Source organism: Ambystoma mexicanum, chromosome 13 (genome assembly GCF_040938575.1).
Source record: "Ambystoma mexicanum isolate Mex_15411 chromosome 13, UKY_AmexF1_1, whole genome shotgun sequence".
Classification (NCBI taxonomy): Eukaryota; Metazoa; Chordata; class Amphibia; order Caudata; family Ambystomatidae; genus Ambystoma; species Ambystoma mexicanum.
The window spans coordinates 723710539-723738430 of NC_090938.1; the positions used below are offsets into that span (position 1 = coordinate 723710539).

At 49.3% G+C, this 27892-nt stretch overlaps 1 protein-coding gene across 3 annotated transcripts in view; it reads left to right on the plus strand.

Annotated features, from left to right (window-relative positions):
• LOC138521810 (E3 ubiquitin-protein ligase TRIM39-like) overlaps window positions 1-27892 on the plus strand; it is a 283884-nt gene that overhangs the window by 248267 nt on the left and 7725 nt on the right. Inside the window, exon 9 of one of the 3 annotated variants that reach the window (XR_011283131.1) lies at window positions 25999-26042. The exons of the other annotated variants lie outside the window; for them this stretch is intronic. The gene's annotated coding sequence lies outside the window, so the exon portion shown is untranslated. The remainder of the gene's footprint in view (window positions 1-25998; window positions 26043-27892) is intronic. 3 annotated transcript variants of the gene reach the window in all.

Consider the following 27892-nt stretch of genomic DNA (forward strand, 5'->3'; position numbering starts at 1 on the left):
GTTTTGTCACTGGGCGGAATCAAAGGAGGTTCATACGCTGACTTGCATGTTGGATGATGTGCTATCCTTCTCAGCACACCTCGCACACTCGGGTGCAAGTAGACACATGCCACACCTATCTGGCAGCCATCGGAGCCTATCGGAACTCCGAGGAGGAGGTATTTTGGTCCTCCAACCGATCATCAAGCGACCCTTGGTGGGCCTCACCAGGCTCTACCCACCTATCAAGAAACCGCACCCGTGTGGGACCTCAATGTAGTCTTGCGTGCCTTGGCGCATAAACCATTTGAGCCAAAGGCATCCCCGGATATCAGACAGCCCTCTTGTTAGCTCTTACCCCTGCACGCAGGGTCATTTTCATAAGGACAAGGTGGTGCTTAGAACTCACCCTGCATTCTTACCTAAGGTAGTCTCCTCATTTCATCTGAATGAGGAGATCGTGCTACCTACTTTCTTCGCTAACCCTAAGGACGAGGCCCAGAGGGTACTGCATTGTATTGATGTCAAGCATGCTCTACAATTCTACCTGGACAGAACCAAGAGGTTCCGCAAATCAGAGGCTCTCTGTCACCTTCGGTGGGTCAAGGCCAGGCTATCAAGCTTCCAAGGCCTCAATAGCAAGATGCATGGTTTCGGCCATCAAAGAGGCTTATGGGGGCAGCACAAACCACCCCTGGCTAATATGCATGCCCATGCTATCCAGGCCAAGGCCACGGTGGTGGCTTTCCAGAAGCACGTTCGTGGCAGGTCATCAGCAGGGCGGCTACATGGGCTACGCCTTCGGCCTTCTGCAAGCACTACTGCTTAGATGCCAGCTGCAGGTCGGACACAGCGTTTGGTCAGGCAGTTTTAAGGGACTTGTTTTCTTAGAAGGGTAACCTCTCCACCCTGGGGCTACATTCAGTTGTAATCGCCCATACAGTATGAGGGAAGGGACGTAGGAGTAATTTATAAGTTACTCACTGTAGTGACTAACATACTCCTAGTCCATAGTCCCCTTTCCTCCAGACGTCCCACCATCCTCCCCCTTAATAATACTGGTGTCATTAGGCAATGTTAATATTGTTGACGCGTCAAAGGGGACTGAGGAGTGACGCCGGTGAGCAGAGTCAGGGGAGTGCATGCCCCCAGGGCGGTGCCCCCGCATGCCTCGAAATTTAAAGGGGAAGATTTCTTTCTGATGAAAAAGGTTCCATCTCTTGTCCCTAACGAGGGATGCCCATAAAGTATAGCGGATAAAGGAACTATGGACTAGGAGTATGTTGGTCACTACGGTGAGTAACTCATAATTATTTGGCCATATCTCCAAACTAGCAATATGCTTTTATTTCGCAAACTACTGATAAGGATTGTTTTGGCTGTCAAAAGAAATAAACTCCACGCAGTTTTGAAGGATGTTATGACAGGGCAGGGATTGGCTCAGGGCGGACAGGGTAGGTTCCATCTACAGGAGTAGCAGGGGATCGATCATATGGCAGAATGCTGCAAAGACAACTCGGCATATTAGGTTACTGTTGACTAGATGGTTAGACCTTCCTGTAAATCATATGGCTTTTTTTCCTATGTCAAATGCAAAATGTGTTGCTTTTACCTGGGGATGGGTACAGCTCTGTCTCGTCACTCAGTGTGGGAATCGCTGCTCCTGTAGCGAAAATCAATCTGCCACGCATGAATATATGCACAGTAAGTGAACGCATCTTGAAGTGAAACATACAAATTTAGTTCAATTGACCTTTCCTCTACAGTTCAGGAAAGAGCTCAAGACCTTCCTCTTCAAGAAGTGGCTCCTCCCTAACACATGTCCCCACCCGAGACTGTGATCTGCTCACCACCGTCCCACCCCCTTTGCTGCCAATTGCCCACCCTCGCCCTCCGCTGTAGATCCCCTGTCCTTTTTTGCTCTGCCTCCCTCACTATGTTCTTCTCCCTATGATTGTATGGTTCTCCGTTACTTCCCGAAGCCAGGCCTGTGCTCAATAAATACCATAATAATAATAACAAAGTGCATTAGACAAATTAGCATTTGCCTTTCAAAACAATTAATCAACCTGGAAAAATAGAGAGGAGAATTTCCAATAACTATGCTGACAAAGTATAAAAGGGTTTCACCTTTTAAACTCCACAATTTGTAATAAAATATTCCATGGAAAACCAAATCCAAACATGTGACGTGGGCTTTAATGACATCTTTATGTGGTCTTGTGGGTAAACTTCTGTACTGGAAACATGACACTTAGGGGTGAAATCCTAGAGGCCAAGCACTTGAGCAAGCAAAATATTTTTTTATTTTTTATGCTGGCCTCAAAAATACCCAACAGGGGTTGCGTCCGCCCTCTGAAATAAGTGGGCGGTCGCTACCCACCCACATGTATCCTCGACTTGTGCCCTGAAAATCAGCACAGGGCCAGAACCAGAGAAAATGACCCCTCCAGTCTCCAGCACTGTAACCTCCCCCTGCAGACAACACAGTATCCCCAGAAACGATATGGTGGGGTTAACCTCTCATTCCTACTATCTGGAATAATATATATATTTCTGAGGCTTGTGGAATCTGCTTAGATCACATGCTGTGCATAGGCCGACATCTAGTGGAAGCTGCGGAGTATTAGTTTGTTTTTTGAAACTCGAAAATGGGTGTCGACACAGGGCGTGCCAGTAATACTATCCCTAGTGTGACGTCCACTGTACCCATGATCCCTCACGCGTGTAGGACCCTCAGATTGTTTTTTTTCGCCATACTGGTCGGAAGCATTCCGCGGAGTTCCCCGACATTAGCCGTACTTTTGCAAAAATATTGTTATATTCCCCATTTCTCCACCCCAACGTCGCGTCACTGCAATTCAACATTAAACGCCGGCCCGGAGAAGGATTCGACTGTCGACAACTTCACAACGGATTGGGCCTCTGGCCTCGGCCCTACAAGTAGGGAGAGTGGGGGGTGGACATACTCTTCAAATATATATATATTCCTACACTTATCAGCCCGCTGCCACTAGGTGCATATGGAGGATACCCCTTTCCAATTTTGGCCAAAGTGCAACCGCAAGTATCCTTGGGTTGACACACGCCTCGTGCAATCTCTGCTTGCCAAGGGATCACCCCGAGGCGAATTGCAGAGCGTGTAGTAGGTTTAAACCTAAAACACTCAAAGACCGTTCCATCAAGCGTTGGGCCCACCAGGCCAGGCGTCAAGAGGCCATGGCTGCGGAGGGTGCCTTCAGTGATGGCAGCAATGCCGTACTTTCGGACGGCGAGGGCAACACGGCGTCGAAAGACAGCCAGGCGCAGGTCCCTGACCTCGGAAGGTCGTCCGGCAGGACGGCTATGGGGAAGACCCCCGGCGACGTAAGCGCTACCCACAGCACTTCCACAAAACACATGAAGGCCCACCGAGACTCGACGCGCACGTTGAGTGCTCGGAAAGAGGCACATAGAGAACGGTCCGAATCAGTGTCCTCTGGGCGTTCGCGATCTAGATCGCCCCATGACTCCAGGCAATCCTCCACTGTTGCCAAGAGTGCCTCGCTCCCCACGGTAACCGAGTTTCGATCGTCGGAAGACTAAGCCGACCTCCATCCCCAGACTGCACTCCAGGAGTCTGCGCTTGCAACACGCGTGACGCCGATTTCCGGGTCACAACATACATGGTCAAAGGATAGGGACACCACCACTGAAGCTCGACGCCAGGCGTCGAAAAGCTCCGAAGGCCCGAAAAAGCAGGGTAAACACTCTTCCAGCCACGGGGAGGGAGGAAAACAACATAGGAAGCAGTCTCAGCCTACTTCCACACCTCTGAAACATTCTACCCCACTCAGACAGACAAGTGTCCGGCTTCTGTTATAGATGAGACAGGCAAACTCCCCCCAGGAAGAGTCATTCCCAGTTCGAAGGAGTGGTCTAGTGAGGACATAGACAGGGTTATTTCAAGGATGTTGTCATTGGCGGATTTCTACGCCAAAAACCCTGAGCACTTTCACACTTATAACCCTGACGGGTCAGCACCCTCAGGCTCCAAAGATCCAATCCCCCCAAGTAAAAAGTCCTGGTTTGAAACACCAACACGGTCTTCAGACCCTTTAGAACCAGAAAATCTTTCCTTTTGTGAGGATCCATATTTAGGCATGTTGGAAGAACAGACGGGGACGGGCTACTATGGGGATGAGGAGGAACAGGAGGAGGACGACCCAGAAACATACGGGGTAGATTCCCCAGTAGATAAACAACCACGGTTACCGACTCCCCTGTCGACAACCAGCCTCTCCTAAATGAAGTCCTGTCTCGAGCAGCAGACCACTTCCACATTGACACCTAGGGTGCTCAAGAGGAAAGGGATTTTGCCGAGGAGTTGGTGGGAGAAAGGAGACCTGTTGCACAGGCCATCCCTATCCTTAAGTCTAGCCAAAGAAGAATAGACCCTTCACTAGTAAACCCCAACTTCACCAGGGCAGTCAACCCCAGGATTGAGAAGCTTTTCAAAGCAGCCCAAACAGACCCACTGTATATAAGCGGGCATTTGAAACCAGACTCCCTAGTCATTACAAACACCCGTAAGAGGGCAGGAACACGCTTGTCATCATCCGAAGCTCCTCCTGACAAGATTTATGGCTTGGACAGGAAGGTTGCCTCCACTTCGGCCTACCAGGCAAGGATCGCCAACTCCACCACCCTGCTGGCGAGTTATAACTGCCACCAGTGGGAAGAAGTCGCGGCACTCATAGATTCCGCCCCAGAACCCCTAAAAAGCCAATTGGCACGAGTTTCAGCGGAAGGAAGAGCCGTATCTGGTTGCATTTTAAAAGCAACCTTTGATGCCGCGGATAACGCCGGCAGATTGATAGCAGAAGGTACTGTTATCAAGAGACCTGCTTGGCTACGGCAGCATTGTTAGACAAACCGGTGGAGCCGGATCTATTGTTCGGTAAGGCGGTCGAGGATGCGCTGAAAAATGCCAAGGACGAGTATGAAACACTCAAGTCCCTAGGCCAACTAACCACTAAGCCCCCCAAATCAAAGAGGAAATGTCAATTTTTGCCGCACACGCAGACAAAATTCCCAGAGGGTCAAACTATTCCCAGGGGCAGGGTACACCATGGAACAATAACCAACAGTCTACCCAGGGTTACAGTAGGGGTAATAAAAGAGGACGTGGTAGAGGTAGAGGCAGCCCCAGTAGAGGCGGCGGCACGCCTCCACCGAAACAGTGACGCTTCGCTCAGGGTCCCTTCTCATGCATCCCCAGTAGGGGGGACGCATTTCCAACTTCACCCAAGCTTGGGAAGGGATCACATCAGACAGATGGGTGCTGTCCACAGTGTCCGCAGGATACTGTATAGAACTGTTAGAGCGTCCCCGAAACCACCCTCCACACATTCTTTGGACCACCAAAAGATCCTCCTCGAGGAGATTGTCAGTCTGCTAGCAAAGAACGCAATAGAACTCGTCCCGGGACACCAGGTAAACAAGGGTATTTATTCAACTTACTTCCTTGTGCCAAAGAAAGATTTAACAATACGCCCAGTATTAGACTTACGGCCTGCAAACAAGTATGTCAAGCCCCAAAAATTTCGCATGACTACTCTCCAAAAGGTAATCCCCCTCCTAAAAAAGGGGGACTACATGGCAACATTGGACATGAAAGATGCCTATTTTCATATTTCCATGTTCCCAGCGCACAGAAGGTACTTGCGCTTCAAGGTGGACAGTCGGGACTACCAGTTCAAAGTACTGCCCTTCGGGATAGCTTCAGCTCCAAGGGTATTCACCAAGGTACTGGCAGTGGTGGCAGCACACCTACGCAGGGAGGCAATCCCGGTGTACCCTTACCTGGACGACTGGCTCATCATGGGGGAAACCCCCAGTAATTTGCAGGACAAACATTCAAAGAATGATCGACCTCCTCTTTGAATTCGGTTTCTCAATAAACGAGAAAAAGTCAAGTCTGGTGCCAAGCACCTCCAAACAGTTCCTCGGAGCTATCCTAAACATGCAAGAGGGGTTGACCTTTCCATCAGAGGAAAGAATTTGGAATATACTACTGCAAATTCCGCAATATCAGACCGGTCGCCAGATAACGGTACGCAAAGCAATGCGTTTGCTGGGCATGATGGCGTCATGTATTTACCTGGTCCCCCACGCGCGCTTGCGCATGCGTCCCATGCAAGAATGGTTGGCGAAAAAGTGGTCTCAGGCAAGTGGTCAGTGGGACGATCTAGTGGTCGTTTCGCCAACACTTGTACAAAGCCTCCACTGGTGGACAAGAGAAAATCTGTCCAACGGAAATCCTTTTTACGATCCCTAGATATAGGCGGTAGTCACTACCGATACATGCCTGACAGAGTGGGGAGCTCACCATCTCCACCACACGGCTCAGGGTCTCTGGTCTCACTCAGTGGCCAAGAATCACATCAACCTGCTAGAGCTTCTGGCAGTATTCAGAGCGCTTCAAGTGTTCGAGCCCTACCTACGGAATCTCCCGACGGACAGCACTACAGCCATGTTCTACCTGAACAAGCAAGGAGGGACTCGTTCGCCGAACCTGTCCAAACTTGCCCAAAAAATGTGGATATGGGCACTCAGACGGAACATCTTCCTGTCATCACAACATGTTCCAGGGGATCTCAATTCTCTAGCAGATGCACTACGCAGAGATCCCCTCCCAGAAGAACACGAATGGTGTCTACACAGAGAAGTTGTAGAAAATATCTTCTCTCAGTGGGGATTCCCCACTATAGATCTATTTGCCACAGGCGAAAACACACAGTGCCCAGGATTCGCATCCAGGTTCCCACAACCAAACTCCAAGGGGAACGCCCTGTGGATGAACTGGTCAGGGATGTTTGCATACGCTTTTCCACCAACTCCTCATCAGGAAGGTGGTCAACAAGATGAACAGAGAATTGATGACTCTCATCCTAGTTGCTCCCATGTGGGCGAGACAACCATGGTTCCCACACTTGCGCAGGTTAGCGGTGTGCGAACCCATCAACCTCCCAGTCTGGTACAACCTACTGTCCCAACACCAAGATCAAACATTGCATCCTCTACACAACTCAATGAACCTGGCAGCATGGCTCCTGAGGTCATAGAGTTTGGACATCTCAATTTACCACAAAGATGTACGGACATCCTATAAGAGTCTAGAAAGCCAAAAACGAGGCACTGCTACTTTGACAAATGGAAAATGTTTGTTATCCGGATGCCAGAATAAGCAAATCAACCTAGTTGATTGCACTCCTTCCACTATTGTTACATAGATGCTCTACCTGCTGGATGCAGGTCTGGTTTTTAACTCACTGAAGGTACATCTGGCAGCTGTCAGCATACACCACCTCCCATAACAAAGTGTTGTGGTGGAAAGTACCAGTGGTAAAAGCCTTCATGGAAGGAGTGAAGAGACTTCACCCTCCTATTTCAAACCCACCACCAGGTTGGGATCTTAATGTGGTGCTATCTAAACTCATGGGACCCCCATTCGAGCCCACGCATAAGAGCAGTCTCAAACACCTGACTTATGAGACGGCCTTCTTAGTAGCTATTACATCCATAAGAAGGGTCAGTGAAATTCAGGCCCTGTCAGTGCAAGATCCTTTCTTTACAGTCCATAAGGATAAACTGGTTTTACGTACACACCCTAGGTTCTCACCTAAGTTTATTTTAAAATTCCACGTGAACCAGTCCATCGAGCTTCCGGCTTTCTTCCAAGACCCACAAAGCTCGGCTGAGGTGAAACTACACACCCTAGATGTGCGTAGGGCGGTCTTCTACTATGTAAACAAAACCAGACCGCTAAGAAAAACAGACCAGCTGTTTGTCTCCGTAGCTACAGGCAGAGAGGGGGATTGCCTCTCTAAAGGTGCCATCTCTAAGTGGATTGTTAACTGTATCCAGCTGTGTTACTCCCTTTCGGAAAAAACTCTGCCTTTCACACCAAGAGCCCACTCTACAAGAGGCATTGGGGCCACTCTGGCTTTCATTGCAAATATACCCCTTGACACCATTTGCAAAGCAGCTACTTGGAGCTCTATTCACACTTTTACTCAGCACTACTGCATTGACACCCATTCCAAGACTGATACCCAAGTGGGACAAGCGGTTCTAAGACATTTATTTGCTCATGAGCCTCCTCATATCCCACCTCCTTCTTCTAATACTGCTCGCTAATCTATGCACAGCATGTGATCTAAGTAGATTCCACAAGCCTCAGAAGAGATACATTACTCACCGTAATCGTATTTCTGATGCTTGTATCTGCTTAGATTCACATGCGACCCACCCTTCCTCCCCTCTGAGAGAAGGCGCATGGATGCTTGTAGTCTTACCTTACCTTTCTATCTATCTGCTTGGATTATCTGTACTCGCGCTTCTCCTCATGCTACCTCATGTGAGAAAAAATACAATCTGAGGGTCCTACACGCGTGAGGGATCATGGGTACAGTGGCCGTCACACTAGGGATAGTATTACTGGCACGCTCTGTGTCGACGCCCATTTTCGAGTTTCGAAAAAAAACTGTAATACTCTGCAGCTTGCACTAGATGTCGGCCTATGCACAGCATGTGAATCTAAGCAGATACAAGCATCAGAAATACGATTACGGTGAGTAGCGTATCTCATATTGACCTACAAAAGACATGTCCTCTTCACTAAAAAAAACGTTTCCAGCCTGCCATTATGGATCATATTGCAACCTAAAAACCCCTGAAACTCGCCAGTTATGGTAGGCCAAGCACCTACTCCTGCCATTAGCACTGTGCACTGCTACACTACCACCCAGAACATGAAAGATGCCATCACAAATGTCATTGATGACATCACTGACATCACATGTTTCACCCCTTTGTTTTTCTTCACTTCTATAATCTATCATTTTCAGTGAAAAAACGTTGTTACTGGACGTTATAGTTCATAGTAAAACCGAAAAACACTTGACAATCCCTAAATATGGGACGCTAAACAACCATAACTCACGCCACCTACATGCATTGCTAAGACTAACACCCAGAACATCAAAGATGGTATCAGAAATGTCATTGATGACATCACATGTCTAACTGCCTCTATTGTTGTTCACTGACATATGTAAGACAGGTGCAGTTCTTCAGTCAGTCAATAAGTACAAATGCCGATATTTGTAGTCCCAACCCTTCTCATATGTTCTTACAATACTTTCCTTAGGGAACATTTACATGATAGCAAACGTAAACATAGCAGAAGAAGAAATCCTGAGATATAACAATTTTTACTGTGCATGAAGGTAATGAGGTCGGGTATGAACAGTTCCTGGTAATGCCGCAGGTTTTTTCGCTTACTTTGCGTTCCCTGTATATGCTTGTATTTGTATGCATTGGGGTCTTTGTTGTTTGTGCCATTGTACAGAAAGGGAAGCATGCGTACATGCTTATGTTTCACAGTATGCAAAAATCTGAAATGAAAGGTTATATCAATTTAGTAGCTAAGATGGGAAGATATACAATATTGCACCCTATAGCACATGCTGTAGAACATGTGTACGTCACTTCATGAGGTCGTTCATGCAAGGAAAGAAGTCAGTGTTCGAATGGAATTGTTGACCAATGGATTAGCTAATGAACTTTGTAGCATAAGATAGTTCTGCAATAATCTTACAATTTGCTGTCAATGTTATGACAATTCCTTGTGGACGCTCTGCATGAAAATTAAGAGCACATGTGATGTCATCAATGACATTGCTGATGTCATCTTTGATGTTCTGGGTGTTAGTCTTAGCAATGCACGTAGGTGGTGCGGGTTATGGTTGTTTAGCGTCCCATATTTAGGGATTGTCAAGTGTTTGTGGTTTTACTGTGAACTATAACGTCCCAGTAATAGTTTTTTCACTGAATATACATATATATGGCAGTGAAGAAAAACAAAGGGGTGAAACATGTGATATCGTCAATGATGTCATCAATGACATTTGTGATGGCATCTTTCATGTTCTGGGTGGTAGTGGTAGCAGTGCACAGTGCTAATGGCAGGAGTGGGTGCTTGGCCTACCAAAACTGGCGAATTCCAGGGGTTTTTAGGTTGTAATGTGATCGTAATGGCAGGCTGGAAAAAAATTTTTTAGTAAGAGGACAGGTTTTTTGTAGGTCAACTTAACCATAATGTCCCCTTAAAGTTTTTTTTGTAGTGCATTTTACATGTTTTTACTAGGGCAACGTAACCAGAACGTCCCTTTAACAAAGTTTTTTTTCACTGAATTGCATAGGTTTTTAGTAGTGTAATTGAATCATAACATTACGTTAGCAAAATTTTTCTACTGCATTTATGAGGGTTGTAATAGTAACAAATAAGCATACTGCATTTGAAGTAACTGCCCACCTTCCGAAGAATGCTACATTATCATATGCTGGCGCACAGCATGGGGGCGTGTTCCAAAACACATACACACTTCACAATAACATGTGTGCCTGGTTGATAGTGCGGAAGTACATTTTATATTCTTGTATGAACTTGTAACTGCAAAAGTTCCGGCGCAGAACTCCACAAGTTAAGTTTGCAGTACAATAGAAGCAAGAGTGCATAACGATGACTCTGGATCATTATCCCCCATTCCTCCCCAAAAAAATGGGGGATGAATGCCATTAGCAATTGAGATTTTACAGCAGTAACCCGTGGTACCAAAAAAGAGGATTTTTTTGTCTTAAACTGGAACGCCTCCTGCGTTCCCGGCTGAAGAAAAATCCTTTTCCAAGATGGCCACCATAGAAAGGGAAGAAGGGTGTTGCACAGAAACCCTTCTTCGCTTTCCATTACAGCCTGCAGAAAGCAAAAATGAAATCGTGACCGTAATGGCAGCACCACATTTTTCTTCCTTCAGAAATGTGTCGTTAGCAAGACCTTTACCAGAAAGCCAGTCCCTGGTGGACATGGCAACTTCAAAGCAATGTGTTGTCCCTTCCAGTAATGGGCAGTACCCACTTCCCTGACATTGTGGGCACTAACCATACATAGAACCTACCCCTCAGAGACGGACGCTATACCGTTGATTTGTTATGTACATGACAACACTTGTTAAAGAGCAAAACACTACCACATGCACAACACAAAGCTTTTCGGTTGCTGTCAATGACCTTTACATACATGTGTTGTACATGCATACATTTTTCTCTATAAAAATGTGTACACAACGCAAAGGATTAGTCTTATTACGTGTGCACAAAATCCCAACAAACTCTGTGATGGCAAGCGCAGTCGCGTCAAAAATACTGCAAGCAATACCATTACCACTCACCTTTCGACACATCTTTTCATAAGTGGCACAGATAGAAAGGTGTGAAAATGTGTATTGGTAGGGTGTAACCATGTATTATTTTACAAACATTTCTGTATAGCAAACACTTTGAGTGCACCTTACCTCATTTTTCCTCTTTTAGAAAGATACCAATTATTGTGAACTAATGTTGCTTAATGGGGCATCTAGGTGACAGAAAGTGGCCTGACGGTGACAGAATTTGGCCTGACGGCACTAAAGCATATGATATTGGCCTGAGACTCCCGTAGTCAAAGCAATTGGTATGCTATACCTTTCTCCATAACGTTCCTTGGCAGCGTAACCAAATACGTCCATAATGACTTACGTGCCATGATGCAACACCTACAAAAGAACACATTAGGACCTGCACTTAGCACGCCACATTTTGAAATGGGAGAGTAAATTTGTAAAATAAAAAAAACTAACATTTAAGAATTAGTAAAGTAGTTTTATTTCACAATAAACTGAGCGAAATCATCGCCCTATGGAATTAGTAAAATAGGTTTGTTTTCCAAATAAACTGTGCAACATGATCGCCCTATTCACATTTCCATAAAAGTTGTAAGTTTGTCTCTTTGGTCGACAATGAAAATGGTAATGGCCACGTTGTTGGTTTCCCACAAAGAAAGTAGGCGTTGGCGGCACAGTAGTCGTTTTCATCGCACATTGATTTGCAAGACGACGTCAATGGCTGTGATCTACAACACCAGAAAGGATGGAATGTTACTCCTTATAGCGACAGCAGCGTAAGGGCATAGAGGTCCGACACGGTCATCCTACTGAATTATGACGCACAGACAACCGATAAACAGTTGCATTTGACGGTTAAAAAAGCTGTCACTTCATAGCTGCAATCCGTGACAATCACAATAGGGAAGGAAGTAGCTGAGGGGGAAAACGGAAAGAAAACATGTATTAATACTCAACACTTGAACGAAACAAAGTTGTAATAAATTACATTTTCAGTAAAAAAGAATGCAATAGGAGGAAATGTAGTGGGACCCTATGGACGGCGACAATGTGCAATCTCCATAAAGTGAAAAAAAAATTTCAATGGCACAGAAAGCTGGACCGACTTCATTAATAACATTTTTCTTTGGAAGTAGCTGAGCGGTGAAAGGGGAAAAGAAAACGTGCATCAATATGCAACCTCTGCACAAAACAAAGTTGTAACATATACCATTTTTTACTAAATATTTAATTTGGGGAAATGTAGTGGAACCCTACAAACGGCGACAATGTGCAATGTCTGAGGAGAAAAAGAAATTTCAACGGCACAGAAGCCTGGTAATTCATTAGGAAAAATATTTTTTTTCTTTTCGAAAGTAACATTTTTATGGCAGTTCATTATGAAGGTGTCAAAAATAAACTTACATGATGTTGACCGCCTCCATTGCATTCAGAACAGTCAGCCAGTAGTGTATTTGGAAGAGTGCCTCTTCGTGAACTGGTATTTCATGTTCAGTACAAACGTTTTTGAAGCATAACCTTATCAAACGATATGTTTTTGTAACTGTTACTCCCTGCATTCTTTCTGCTTTTTCCCTGTAGCTCAAGGTTAAAAAAAAAGTGAGCCTTAAGGGTGCCGACAAATATGTGGTCGTAGTGAGCTCGTATTGAAAAGTGAAAATCAAGTGACCTTCACTCCCAATGAAAATACATTCTTATTTTGCAACAACATATCAGCAGCTATTCATGAGAACCACTACTCCGTGCACGGGCAGAAGTGCTGTGTACACAAAATACTGCAGGTGGCTGGCTTAGATTTTAAACTGTTGCCCGCCAGTTTGACCGCAGTAATGTTGTTTATGTATTCTAACATGGACGCGGTAAGTTCATTACGTACAATGAGTCGCAAGTCCCACTGTACCATACGACGGTGGTAACAAGAACACATCAATGTTTGACTTTGTACTGACACATCTCATTAACGCTCACCTTTCGAAACGGTGTTCCATAAGTGTAACAAATGCATTGGTGTCTTCTTCGTTTATGTATGTTAGCGGCGATGAGCGCGTACAACAGAAAACAAAGTAAACATGGCGGCCGTAGCGAAAGAGTATGACGCACTTCACGCTGTGGCACAACCAATCGGTGAAAGCGCAACATGTTCGCGGGCAGCACGCCACGGAATAGCCAATTGAAATCTTCTCCACGGAGCGAACAGGGAAGTGTGACCGTGGAGCGGACATAGATATCACAAATCTTTAGAGACATACTTTTGGATCGTTTTTAAGGAAACTACTGGACGAATTGTCACCAAATTTACAAAAGCATGCTTTCGGGACCAAGCCCCTGCCGCAAATTTGATGAAAATCCATCCAACGGTTTGGCCTGTAGTTTTTCCCCCATTCAGTCTATGGGAAAAAAAGAAGTTTTGGGACCCCTCCCTATAACTTCCCGCCCTCCTCCCCTCCCCCACTAGACGAATCCTCACCAAACTTTGCAAACAAATTCAGAGTGGGCCATATACTTTTTTGGCAATGTTTGGTGAGGATTCGTTGAGGGGGAGCGGAGTTATAGGCCGCCCAAAAAGTGCTATTCCTATGGAAACAGCAACTTAACCATAACTACACGGCCACTACCGTGGCCGTGTAATATATATCTGCATAGACAAAGAATGAAGAATATCTCTAGCAATTATATTTCTCCAGCATGGGGTCTGGCATGGTTTCACATGCTCATGAATATTCCCTTTCGTCACGCTGGGAATCCTCGGTAAAATAAGAGTTTCACTTTAAAACTGTATTTCAGAGACCACTAGGGGGCGCGTGCCTGAATGGACATGTGAGGTCCTCGCTCTGCCAGCTCCCGTTGGGCCTACGAAGCTATCCCTAAGCCCCCCTGCCCTCCCCCCAACACCCCTCCCCCGACAGTGGACAGGCAGCCTGGGGTCCCTCTTGACTCTGTGGATGACAACTGTGGGGAACCCCCTCATGAGAGCTGGTGATTGATCCTGGATAAGTGGCCCTGCTGCTGTGAAGGAGGCCCAGTGCACTGAATCCATCCCCTGACCCCGGTGGATGGAAGGAGTGGGGTGCGCCCACTGGGCTCGCGGGACGGGAGAAGAACAGTAAAACCCCTTCTGGGCACGTGCACAGCTCTGGGTTTTGCTGACCGCCCCTGATCACCCGGGCATGGGACCACTCGAGTGCTGACATTGGGCTCCGAGACCCCTGGGCACTGCGGACTCCCCTGACGGAGACCCGACGGAGAATAGTGCCGGTGGCAACCAGGCGCTTGTCCCCAGAAGCCACAGCCACCAGCCAATGCGGAACGCCAGATGACGCGGCGGCCGGCACCAGTCCGAACGAGACTGCAGCCCGTGTTGGTGGAGGGACGGACGGATACACAGCCCGGGAGCAAGCAGGAGGCCCGCGATCTCCCCTCCCTACCTCCCCTGGCGGACGTACTCCAAAAAGCCAGGAGGGCCTCCACAGAAGTGCCAGTGCGGAACGCCGGAGGAGACTGCGGCCTGCATCGGTGGAGGGACGGAGACAGTCCGAGAGCATGCATGAAGAACCCCCGCTCACCCCCGCCCCCCGAGCGCGGACTCCAAGAGCTGGGCAGGAGGAGGTGAGGAGTTGGGCAGAGGAGGAGTTGAGGGGGAGCCCATTATTCGGGAGCCCGGCGGGGGCCGAGTGCAGCGTGGGCCGGCACCCCCATAGACACTTACTCACGGCGAAGTCGGGGAAGTGCCCATAACCCCAACAGAACGAAAGCCCAGGGCTGTGAGGTGAAATCGGAATATTCCCTTTATAAAATACGACCCCTATAAGGCACAGGACGAGCAAGCGCTGCAGAGGCAGAACAAGAGGGCGCTCAACACCAGACCCCACCCTGGGACGCGCCGGAAAGGCCATCCAACGCCCAGAGTCCAGGGTTGAATACCCCACCAGCGATTGCTGACGAATATCCACTCGGGAGCCACGATACGCCACAGGGCCCCATATCACAGAGCTAGACAAGTATATAAATGCCCTACACAGAACCTCTGAGTAGGACTGCACACTCAGGGCTCCAAGTGGGAGAGCCCCCGAGCCTCCCAGGGGCCCAGCTAAGACGAGTGGGGGACATAGTGCACCCACGGTAAGGTTCCCATACGGCTGATAAGGGTGCACTCCCCACGGAGGGGACTCGCGGCACACCCTGCCAGATACCTGGGGCCAAGGCCTCAGCACAGGCCTCCCAGACAAACAACTTTTAAGAAAGCCCCTGTGGGGGCACCACGACAAGGAGGACTACAAGGCAAGACAGGGGGCACCTGGCCGAGGGAGTTCTGGACCCTCCCATGAACAAGGCCTAATCAGTTGTCACAAGGGTCCTCAAGAACAAAGAGAACGGGACCCAATGCAGCCGGAGACAGTGCCCCGAGACCAGCGGCGCGGGTCTTCGGGCCCACAGGCCACAAATAAGAAGATACAAGGGGGCAGAAAGTTCAAGAAGCTGAACACCCCTCTGTTAAGACGGATTTCTGAACTCTGACCAGGTGGGCAGAGGTTCAGAAGGCCAGCCTAGTTTCTTGGAACAGGGTAACCTCTGGACAAGCCAGACCAATCAAGCTAGCTGTGGCAGGTGGTCAAGACTAAGTCTCAGGAGGGGTGAGAGTGACTGAAAGACCTCCATGAGCACACCGAGCAAGGACACTTACAAAGTACTCCCAGACAGGTGTTGTATCAAAAATATAAACACATTTATTACAAGGCCTTTGTAACTCAGACCATGGCAAAAGAATCACAGCAATACTAAGTAAATCAACACTATCAATACAATGTATATACAAGACCATTGGGGTTTAAAGGGTTAAAGGCACAAAATATGTCGTCAACCTAGATGGGAAGGAAACAGGCAGTCTTTAGGCCCCTTCGACATCAGCAACCCACCTAACTAAGAGGCAGTCCAAGCTTTAAGAGAGGAGCCTTGTGCTCAATCGTACATGCAATGCCCGTTCATGCGGTTGTTCCAATGGGCAAAACTGGGCCTCTTCAGGGGTCTCTAGCAGCTCAGGAAGTTGGATGAGGCAATGAAGAATAAGTTCCCACTATTCAGGGAGAACCTCCACTTGAAGGCAGAGGCAGTTCCAGAGTGCGGGATGGAGTAGCTAGTTTGCACTAGCAGTGGAAAGGAGAGAGACTCTCAGGGGCCACTCGAACATAAAAAGGGGCCCTGGCGCTAGGGGTCACTGGTTAGTGTTGGAAGTACTTACCGGTCCCAGGCGTACTTGGACCCAAACTTCGCCAGTTCAGTCCACTTCGCTTGCAGGTTCGAACGCGGCAAAAAGGACATCTCTGGGGCTTTCAGTTCCTGAGATACAGTGAGTATTCTCAAACGGGACAGTGGCGATTTCTTCGCTCCAGGTGGATGAATCGACCTGGTTTCACTGCAGCAGGCCTCAATGGCAAGAGGGTCACAAATGCAGCACACTTGCAAAGGTTGTTGCCGCGGCAGGGCAACACAGTAACCGCGTATGCTCCGGTCCTGGCACACTCGTCTCACTTAAGACCTGGGAATGCCAAGTATACAAAATTCAGTGTAAGGGTGCCGTGGACACAGAGCTAGCAGTATACCAAGTTTCGAGGGCCTCCTCGAAACGGCGGCGGGGACAGAGCAAAGCAACTGGGTAAGCTGGTCAGTCCACTGGTTGGCCCAGGGACACTTCCGAGAAAGCTTAGTTGCAGGTTTTGATGAAGGTGCCGAGAATAGTTGGTCCCACTATTCCAATGGGTGGAAGCGTCTTTGCAGACCTTCTAGGACGACCAGATGCAGAGGGGTCCCACGGGACGACAGCGGGCTCAGGGTGCCAAACCTTCCAGCGGGTCACCAGCGGTTCCTCGACTCAGCTTCGTAGTTTCAGGATACTTGGATCCTATCCTTTCGTTCAGTGAGAACTCCAGAGATCGACATGGTATGGGTGTTTTCAGCCTCCTCTTATCCAAAGTTCCCTTCGTGCCAAAACTGAGACGACCCAATGGGAGATCTGCTCACAAACACACTCCATAAATGGACCAATCACGGACCACGGTGGTCCCAGTCATTTACAGCACTCCAGACTCTCTGGCACCCAGGATGCGTATTGGGGACAGACACCCCAGCCCACATCCTGGAGGCACACACACAAGGCATGCAGAAGCCTGCGAAAGCTTAGCGTTTCGCGGGAAACTGCATGTCCAAATAAGGACTGACCCAGGTCGACTCGACCTGAGGAAGGTGAAGGGGCAAGATGGCCAAAGGACAGGACAAAGAACCTTGTGGCATGGCCATATCGGAGCCAGGCCACCTATTTGTGGCAAACGCAGTTAACATGGCAGGAAAGGGTTCAAAAGAATGCGAAAAGATAGCTGCCACCAGCCCTGTCCATGACACATCTGTACATCTCACAAAAAGTCCATCGGAAGTATCTAGGGCCTTTGGAATAGGACTACAGACACAAGTACACTGTGCTGGAAGGTACATTGTATACTTGTTACATGTTGCACAAAAGTTGCAACATGGGAAAAGGACTAATGGAAACAGTCTCCCAGTACTGACTGTTTTAGGGGCATGTCAGTTTCCCCTTTAAAAGTGAGCGGGAGTGCAGCTGAAGGCTGTGCTTCTCTGGCAAAGTCAGTCTACGGTGTCTAAACAGCAGCAAAAAGTTTGGGGTGTACACATGGAGGGAAAATGACATACAATTATGAAATCTTTCCTAACACCCTCCTCGGGAGGAGATGGGGGGAGAAATGACAAATAGTGCGCCCTCAACCTAAGAAGGGGAGAACCTGCAAATGTAGCACTCCTATCGGGGGAGGTGAGGTGTTGGGGGAACCAACGGGAGGGTGGTGGTCTCAACTTTGGTGGCACACCTTAGGGTGTGCGTCTCCGAAAATGTAAAGTTCAAGGGTGGGGGGAGGTAAACGGGGTCGATACAGGGACAGGCCGTTCTAAAGTGTTCGAGGACACAGTGAGGTGTAACATCAAAGGGTCATGGGGGGACAATCTGGCTCCAAATGGCGTCCCCCAACAAGGTAGGCCGTGAGGAAGTCCTCACGATGGGCTCACTCAATGTGGAGGGCCTCAACTCCCCCATGAAACGTTCTCTACTGGGGAGGGAACTCGAGAACTGCAACCTGGATGCTCTTGGTACAGGAGACCCGTACAGTCCTGGGGAAGAAAAACGCATCCCGGGAGTCCACATTGGGCAGGTATTCTGGGCCAGTTAAAAAGGGGGAGTGGGGATCATATTGAGCCGGAGTCTTAGGCTCTCCGACCCAGTGGTCTGGGGTCGAACGGACGGGAGGGTACTCGTGGTCTCCGGGTCTTTAGCCAATACAAAAATTACTTTGGTGTCAGTTTGTTGCCCAAACACAGGGCAGATGCAATTCTTGAGAGAAGCTTTGAGGGAGATTATGCAAAGAGCAGAGGGCCTTCTTATCATAGGGGGAGACTTTAAAATGTGGGCGGATAGGGCAATGGAACACAGTGGCGGGCGCATCCCGTGGGTGATAGAGGGGGGACCCCAAGTAGAGGCTTTACTGATTATATTGTTAAGGATTCCAATGGGGCGTCACACACTGGACCAGGACACTTGGTCTTAGCCTGGGATGTGGTGCTCCAATAGGAACGCTTTTTATGTAATTGTAATGAATTCAAATTGAGCCGATACACGACCCGTTTCACACCCCCTTTTTACAAATACCCCGGTTCTCAATGGACCATGAACCAGGCCAGTTGGTGAAAATATATTTATTTTTAAAGTTCACAAAAATCGCACACATTTTTATATTGGGCAGGAATCACCAATGGGGTGATAATTACAATAGAAATGAAAGCAATGCACTTGGTTAACCTTCTAGTAGAACATACCCAAAGCACAATTGAATAGGAGCACTTTTTGAATTAGGATAGATGGCACCCAAGTTAAGGTTTCCCCCTGCAATGTTCCCTCAACCCACAAATATTGTATTCTGAGTGGATAGAAGGAGGCAGCAGGTAGTCGGGAATAAGAGGCAAAATAAGAGGGAAATGCCTAAAATGAAAGTCTGATTGTGTCAAATATTTATATCTATGTTTAATGATATGCATATGTTTTATCACAGTATTGGTTATTGTATTTCACTAGCAACTATAAGGTATCACAAAAGCATACAGTTCACAAAACACATTGACATTGAAAACCCAGTGCAGCCGGATTCACACATGGAAAAGTTTCATTTTGTTCCGAATTGCAGTTTTAAATGTTTAAACGCGTGAAACACTACATTCATTTCATGCAGGGACAGAGATACACAGCACAGGGACAATATGGAAGTGAAAGGAGGTCTCTAGCTGGTAAATTGAGAGAGATTTGGAAGATGGAATGAGGTTCGTTTTTAGGAAAATAAAGCAGTTAAAAATGAGAATCGGTTTTGAAAGAAAGGCAAATGTTACTTAAACTAAATTATTCAGACTATATTGTCAAAGAGGGACACAGTAAGATCCAAGGTTGATTAGCGACTTCAACCCTGTCCCCCCCAGCGCCCAACCTCAACTTGAAATTAGTTTGATTACTCAAAATAGGACTAAGGAGTTACTCGAAGATGAATGAAAGAATTGCGTTAACACTAGAAAACAAGAACAGGGTGCACAGAGAATTAGAACAATCTATACAAGTTATCAGGGTATGGATAGGGTTGCTTAGAGAGTGGAACAAAGATAAAAGTCAAGATGGGATAGATTGTGTCATGGGATGTAGGATAATCTCAGTCCCCTTTTGAATCTGGGATTTCGGACAGTCCGCTGGTTCTGGTCACAAAAGATGCTGGCCCCGGATAGCGACCTCTCCTGGTAAGACAGCTGGGCAAAGGTCTGGTCACCGGATAATCACATGGATGGCAGGGTTGCAGCGGGCATGCAACTAGTGGGGAAAAAAGCCGTTCTGGTTTCAGGATGCTTCCCAAAAGAATACCACAGCTTTTCCCTGGAGTGGAGCTGACCCCCAAGCCAAGAGTTTCCCTGCCCACTCGGACGGAATAATCTTTCCTACCCATTGAAAAGACCCCCATAAAGGCGATGCCAACCATCTCCCCGAGGCTGTCACCTTCGCCGAGAAGAGGGGGGGGGGGGGGGGGGGGGGCACGGTAGTCTTGCCGGACTCGGATATCTCCCCCGAGGAGGAGCTCTCGGGCCTAAAGACAGTGCTGGACAAGAAGTTCATCAAGGCCAGATCCTACAGGAAGGACCCCGACGAGGCGGACGTGAAAAGCAACAAGGGAACTGACGAGGGGCGGCAGGACGGTGAGGAACCGGAGGACACCACACCGCTGCCGACGCTCCCGTCGCAACCGCTGCCACCACCAACGGACATGTCGGCGGACATCCTAGAAGCCCTGCACACCCTGTGTTCAGAGATAAGTACAAGGATGCCCGTTGCCTCCGGCGGGCGATCCATCGGTGCCTGGACCAAGCAGAGACGAGTCCATCTGCCTCCACCCTGCCATCCGTCACCTCCATCCCCTCTGCCAAGGGACGCGACGACGGAACGCACCTCCTGTCGCCGTTACCCTAGGCTTCTCCGCTCAACGAGATTGGCTCGTTCCACGCCATGATCGCTAGGGCCTCAGAGCTATTTCAGCTGAACCCCGAGGAACAGAAGGAGGGATTCCTTTATCAGCACTGAGAGGCCAAGAGGAAGACCGTGCTCTCAGTCCCGCTGTTAGACGACATCTGGGACGAAGGACTGTCCCACCTGAAGAACCTGTCCTCAGCCCCGGCAAAGAGACCGGTACGAGAAGAAATACAGGGTGCCAGACTCGGCACCGAAGTGTCTCAGGTCTCAGCTGCCCCCCGACTCTGTGGTCTCGGCGGCGGCCAGGAAGAAATCTGCAGGGTCGGCGGCATCTACTTCCACTGCCCCACCGGACGGCGAGGGGAAGAAGCTAGATGCCATGGGACGACGGGTCATCTCGTCGGCGGCAACAACCATTAAGGCAGCCAACGCTCTTGCCATCGTGGCCCGCTACGACAGGAAGCTTTGGTTTAAAATCGCCCCTCTCCTGGACTTCCTTCCGGAAGACAAGAGGGCGGAGGCCCTTGAAATCCTACAAGAAGGCGAGGTAGCGTCAGACCATGCCATCACGATGGCCACAGACATCGCTGACGCCGGTTTCTGCCAGATGGGCAACAGCGTTTGCCTTTGTCGGCGTGGTTGGCTGAAGGCCACCAACTTCCATCAGGAAGTCCAAACAAGGGTATTGGACATGCCCTCCGACGGGTATAACTTTTTTGGCAAGATGGTGGACGAATCTATGCAAGCCATCAAGGCAGACACCGAGATGGCTCGTGCCTTGGGCACACTCCAACAGCGACGGCCATCCTTTCGGACCTCCGGGGACAAGTCCCATGGTGCCTCCAAAAGATTCGGTGGCAACTTCTCGTCGTACCGTCAACCATCCCGTTCCTCGGCCCAGGAAGCCTACAGGGGCCACAGCAAAGCCGGAGGAAATCGTCGTCACCAAGGCCCCCAAAGTGGGTCCTCCACGACGAAGCAGGACTGAACCGGCCATGATGTCTGCCCCCACGCAAGCTCCCCGGTGGGAGGCCGGCTGGCGAACTTCGTCAGCGTGTGGAAGTCCATCTCCACCGACCGTTGGGTGCTGGACGCCCTGGCCCACGGACACACCCTGGAGTTCCAAAGGAAGTGTCCCTGCGTTCCACCAGTGGCCAGGCAAGAAAACCACATCTCACAACTGCTTCTAGAGGTACAAGCGATGCTGAGAAAGGGCGCAATAGAACTCGTCCTGAAGAGGCTCCGGGGCTCTGGAGTGTACTCGCGGTACTTCCTCGTCAGGAAAAAGACCGGTGGTTGGCGGCCCATCCTGGATCCTTGCCGCCTCAACAAATAAAGTCCCAGAAGTTTCGGATGGTCACCCTCCAGCACGTGATGGGACAGCTGGAGGAAGGGGACTTCCTGTTGTCGCTGGTCAAGGATGCTTATTTTCACCCCCATCCACAAGGGGCATCGAAAGTTTCTAAGCTTCGTGGTCCAGGGGCAACACTATCAATTCAAGGCCCTCCCCTTCAGGTTGAAGTTGGCGCCAAGGGTCTTCACCAAGTGCCTGGCGCTGGTGGCGGCGCGGCTGCGCCTGCAGGGGATCCATGTCTACCCCTACCTGGACGATTGGCTCATCCGAGCGAAGTCAAGGGAACTCCCCGTCAAGCACACATCGAGGACCGTCCGCACGCTCACGAAACTGGGGTTCTCGAAAAACTATGCAAAGTCCTGCTTTGTGCCATCGCAGGCTGCTCTGTTTCTGGGGTCCAGACTCAACAGTGTCGCGCCTGGGTTCGCCGTCGGAGGACAGGATAAAGGCCATCCTGGGCAAGGTACAACGGCTGTTGACTATGGAAGTTAACAAGGTGAGGTCCATCAATTCCCTACTCGGTATGATGTCGTCCTGCATCTACCTCGTTCGGCTGTGCAGGCTGCGGATGCAGCCGCAGCAAGAGTCCCTCGACGCCCATTGGATCCAGTTATCGGGGAATCTTTGAGGATAAGATCGCCCTCAATGAGACATTCCGCCAAGCGATTCGGAGGTGGGGCGTCTGCGCGCATCTTGCAGTGGGCACAGACTTTCAGACCCCAGCACATCAGGAGACGGTGACAACGGACGCCTCCCTGGAGGGATGGAGCGCGCACACCGGAAATCTCCACGCAAGAGGCCTTTGGCTCCCGGAGGAGAAGTCGTTGCACATCAACGTCCTGGAGCTTAGGGCCGTGTTTTGGGCCCTCAAATCATTCCTTCCGTCCCTCAAGGGCAGGGAGGTGCGGGTCTTCACTGGCAACACCACCACAATGTTCTACATTCGGAAGTAGGGGGACACCCGATCCCCGGCTCTCTCCAAGGAAGTGCAGGATCTATGGCACTGGGCCGTCGCCCAGAGGATGTTCTGGTACTCTCATCTGGCAGGAGTGAAGGACACTGTCGCCGACTCACTCAGCAGGGAGCTGGGCTCTTGCCACGAGTGTGAGCTTTGGCAGGATCAGGTGGACCTACTGTTTCGACGATGGGGCAATCCCCAGATTGATCTGTTTGCGACAGCGACGAACACCAAGTGCCGGAGGTTCGCCAGCAGGTTTCCCCAGCCGGGGAGCACGGGGGATCCATTCTCCTTCCCTTGGGACGGCCTGTTCCTCTATGCGTTTCCCCCGTTGCCATTGCTTCTGCGACTCATCAGTCAACTCAGACGGTCCGTTGCAGGATGTTACTCGTCGCACCGGCGTGGCCGAGGCAGGTATGGTACCCGAACCTTCTGGACATGTAAACGTCCCCTCCAAACAAGCTTCGGGCAGACGCAGGTCTTCTCGCCAGGGAAGGAGGCGCGAGTCTGCACCATGACCCAGAGTCGCTGAACTTGCAGCCCTGGCTCCTGCAGCGCTAGAGTTTGGTGGATACGACATTCCAGCGGACTGCAAGGAGGTGCTTGCCAAGGCCAGGGCTTCGTCTACGCTGAAATGCTACAGCCATAAGTGGAAGAGGTTCGCCGTCTGGTGCCGTGCACAAACTCGACCCTCTACTGATTACGGCCCCGCAGGTGCTGCCGTATTTGCTATCACTGGCCAGGGCAGGGTTGGCCCATGCTTCCATCAAGGTTCATCTGGCGGCTATCTCCCGCCACACCAGAACTCCAGGTTGGTCGTCGTTGTGGTCACATTGGCTGGTCAAGGAATTCATTAAAGGACTTTTCTGTTCGTTCCCGCCGGTGAAGGCTCCGGCCCTGGCGTGGGAGCTCAATGTGGTGCTGACTAGGCTCATGGGTCCCCCGTTCGAGGCTATGCCTTCATCGCCACTGAAGTTTGTATGATATGATAGGTTATTTATAACGCGCTTAATACCCAGAGGTTTCTAAGCGCGGACCCAGGGATCGAACCTGTGTTGCTCCATAACGTCTTGCTTCCAAGGCGGGCACGTTGCCACTGAGCTATCCTCCCGAGTATCGTGGAAGACAGCATTTCTTGTGGCCATCACCTCCGCACGACGAGTGGGAGAGATTCAGACCCTCTCTTTGAAACCACCTTACTTGACATTCCACGAGACGAGGGTGGTGCTGCAGACGCACCCCTCCTTCATGCCCAAGTTGCCGTCGGACTTCCATCTCAATGAGCCATTGGTGTTGCCTGTTTTCTTCCTATCGCCTTAGTCACCGGCTGAGAGGACTTTGCACTCGCTGGATGTGGCTAGAGCGCTGAAGTTCTACGTGGACCGCACAAAGTGTTTTCGGAAGAACATCAGAGCTGTTTGTGAACTTTAATCCTGTGAACCAAGGGAAGGCCCTCTCCAAGGCTTCCATTTCCAGGTGGCTCTCCGGCTGCATCACCCATTGTCACCGGTTGGCAAAACGACCGTTGCCTGGCCGTCCGAGAGCCCATTCGACCAGAGCGATCGCTGCAACTACGGCATTCCTGTCTGGTGTGCCCCTGCTGGACATCTGCAGGGATGCTATGTGGAGGTCGACGCGAACCTTCACGATATTCTACTGCGTCCACTGGGATTCCAGGGAGGAGTCCAGAGTTGGCCAAGCAGTGCTGCGCAACCTGTTAGCTTGAAGATGAGCCTGGTGAGGAGGTAAGAGATGCTTAATGTTGAGATGTTGTTATGCTTAATGTTGAGCCTTTGCTACCTCCCATGGTTGTGCATGTGTGTATTGCCATGTATTCTTTATTCATGAGCATGTGAATCCATGCCAGACCCCATGCTGGAGAAGGAACAAGTTACTTACCTGTAACTGTTGTTCTCCAGCATGGGTCTGGCATGGATTCACATGCAAACCCTCCCACCTACCCCTCTGCGGCTCTTCTCTTGGTCCTAATGCCACTTTACGTGCTACCAAATCTGAAGATGGCTGCCAGAGGAGGGGCATAGGTAGAGGGTAGTCATTGGCTGGGGGCAGTATGACCCAGAGACCAGTGATTGGTTGTTAGGAGAAAGACAGTTGCTACAATAGTTCTCTTCTAGAAAGTGCCCACTGAGATAATACTGTGATTTGCTTGCATGTCCCGCTCAGTTAGAACTTGTTCTTGTTAGCTTGATTCACATCTAGAAAGTGCCAGCTGAGATAGTACTGTAATTTATTCTGCCTGTCCCGCGCACTTATAAATTGTTCTTATTAGCTTGATTCACATCTAGAAAAACACTCACCTCCCATATGACTGTTTACTCTCTACTCTACACCAACACATAATTCGAGTGCAGCTGTACCCCTCGATCAATTTCAGCCTAGCTGCTCACATACGAACATTACTCCATGAACACCTCATTCTATTAAAACGCATCTACATCCGATGACAAACTTGCCAACTGCACACATAAGCAGTTGGCCGGTGTCCACCCTCCAGACTGCTCACATTCAACTGATATCATTACCACCACACCTAATGCTAGGATGCAGCTACCATCAGGCTATTGCATCAGCTGCACACAACTGGTGCACCCAAGCGCCCTATGACACCTTACTCCCTCAACTGACCTGGACTATGGGCCCCGAGGGCGTTCTACCTACCAGCACTTTGAGGTCATACAAATGATATATAGAGTGCTATACAAATGCCAAATAACATAACGTAACACAGGCTTGTGAAATTGTTATTTAATAACATGCAGAAAAAAATCTGACTTGTACAAAAAGCAAACAGTTTTTTGTGTTAAATGAGAAGACCTTAAAGTATGCTTAGCAGTGACCTCCAATATCTGGTTTGCTTTCTTCTGTCTAGAAACCCCCTTCCACTGAAATGGCCTCCATGAAAAGAAATATCAGGTAATGGGTGAAAGTGCCACCAGCATGTGAAAAGGCAGACCTTTTCACAGAAGACCGCACAGTAATGTCAGTGATAGGATGATTTGCCCAGGATCACTGTCTCGCCTGTTGGCAAAGCCAGTAAACAAGCAAGAACATTTGGTACCACAGTCTTGAATTTGGATACCTAATCACTCTCCGGCCTAACTCTATATGCTCATCATTGGAGGTGGCTGCCTATGATGTACAGTCCCCATCTGAACAAACCAATTTCTAGACCTTCACCACACCAATGCTGTTTGATTTTATAGCAACCACTATCGGGTGCATGTGCATTGCATAATAGCACCTGTAATGAAACAAAACAAAGTACATATACCTGCAGGTTTATCAAATTCAGACATAGGAAAGGCTGAGTCTGCCTTGCTGGAATTTGGTATTGTAATCTTGCATATCAACACAGATCTCTGCAAAGAGTGCTTAACATACTGAGCTATGCTCTGAACCGTCGCGGCACTCAAATTTATCAACATGCATTTCAACTTTGGCTATTGCAAATGATCAATATAGCCACAGAAAGGTGAGAATGCTGCAGGCGTTGTGCCATAGTGAATGCACAAGCTATGTAACACAGAAAGCATTAGTGGAGGAATTGATAAGAGCAAAATGTACTTGTCGACAACAGACAGGCACTAGGTTTAGAGCCTCAGCAGCACACCATAAAATAGCCTAACATGTGCTATTAAAGTTTGGTAAACAATGAAAACCAACTTCTTTAGCTCAGGTAGGCTTGTGACCCCCTCCCCCTCCTACAAGGTGGGGGCCCATGGCAAGGGCCCCCTTTGCCCTCCCATAAAGACGTCTGACTTCCACGTTCCCATCCACATAGCCCACAGGAAGTTACTCAGGTTTACAGTGGAAAACAACCATTATCTATTCAAGGTTCTGCCGTTTGGGCTTCGGTCCTCTCCAAGAACCTTCACAAAGTGTTTGGCGCCAGTGGGGCACACCTAAGGAGGATGGGGTACCATGTATATCCCTACCCCAATAGTAATTTCCATCAGTTACAAAGAAATCGTGTATAGCACCCTCCAACAATTTTGTCTTCTTGAGAGCGCACTTCAATACAGTGGCTGGGTCCAGCCCTCACAGGAAAGGGCACAGTCCGTTCCCCGCCTCCTAGCCACATTCCAGCCTACCAGTAAGAACATGCACGCAGCTGCTGGGAACTATGTCATCATGTATCCCACTCATTCCTCATTGCAGGAATTTCTATGAGACCAGTGGGCTCATACAGAAGGAACATGGAACGACAAGGTGGAGATCACAGTTCACCTTGCTCACCAGCTTCAATGGTGGGCAGACCCCTATGACATAACAAGGGGAATGTTGCTTCAGGAGACCCTGTCTCAGCAAACCGTAATAGCAGACGCATCCCTAACAGGATGAGGTGCCCACATGGGACACTTTCCTCGGCTGGGGCCTCCCTCTGGAACAACCTCCCTCAAACTTTAGCAGAACCACATCCGGTTCCGGAAGCAACTCAAGACCTTGCTTTTCGCTTACATTTTTACTCTTCCTCTCCCTTGCTGATGTCCCTGACTGCTCCGCACACTGGTCACCTGGCCACCCACTGAAACTCTGGGCCCAGGCTCCTGCATGTCCAGTTGCACTCGCACTGCGTCCGGGCTCCTCCAGCACTTAAGTGTCTGTATCTACGACCCTACAATCCCTTGTTTCTCTGCACTTATGAGACACCCAGCACTTAATGAGTTACCTGCACTTCTCCTTGAACTTGCGCAATCTGAATGACACAAGGCCTAGTAAGATCGTTTTTTGTCCTCCTTCTGTATCCCCTCCTTGTCTTGTCA